Here is a 659-nt window from a genome sequence, read left to right as displayed (position 1 = left end):
GGCGCCCGCGCCTCGGGAGGGCTGGGTGGGGAAGGCTGTCAGAAGTGAGGAGTCTGTCTCTGTGTGACCTCCCTGCTCTTCGCGGGTCAAACACCCGCAGCACCGTAACGGCGACGGATCGATTTCCGAAGATCTCAGCGCCGTCTTCTCCCAAAATCCCGCCAGGCTGACTGAAACGCGCGCGGCGTCCGTAGAGGCTCAGCCACCTGCCTGGTTCCCGGGCTGGCATCGGTGCTGTGGCTGCCAGTCTGGGTTGCACCTGCCGCCCCACACCTCCGCCACCCACCTCCGGATGCCTTGCCTTGCCTTGCCGTGCAGGTGAGAGCAGACTCTGAACCACGCCTGCCCTGCGGCTGAGCAGTGCTGGGTACAATAGAGGAGCTGCTCTCCTTGCCGGCCACCAGGCCAACACCAGAGGTGATGGTGGATTAGCTTTGCGAGTAGTGGGTGTATTGTAAGACTACTAAGGTCACGTTGGGGGGGGGAAATTGTTTCCTAGGTGCAGTTTAAAATAAATAGATGGATAAAACAGATTTATAGAAAGGTATTCTAAGTCAAAAGGAGAAAGAGACACAATTAGAGATAAATCAACAAGGCTGAAGGACTCAAAGGGTTGAATACAAAGAAAAGGCTGGATTTTTTATGCCGGTGCAGCAGGA

This window comes from Corvus brachyrhynchos, unplaced genomic scaffold, assembly GCF_000691975.1.
Source record: "Corvus brachyrhynchos isolate BGI_N302 unplaced genomic scaffold, ASM69197v1 scaffold17, whole genome shotgun sequence".
NCBI lineage: Eukaryota > Metazoa > Chordata > Aves > Passeriformes > Corvidae > Corvus > Corvus brachyrhynchos.
Note: the sequence above shows the minus strand (reverse complement) of the source record.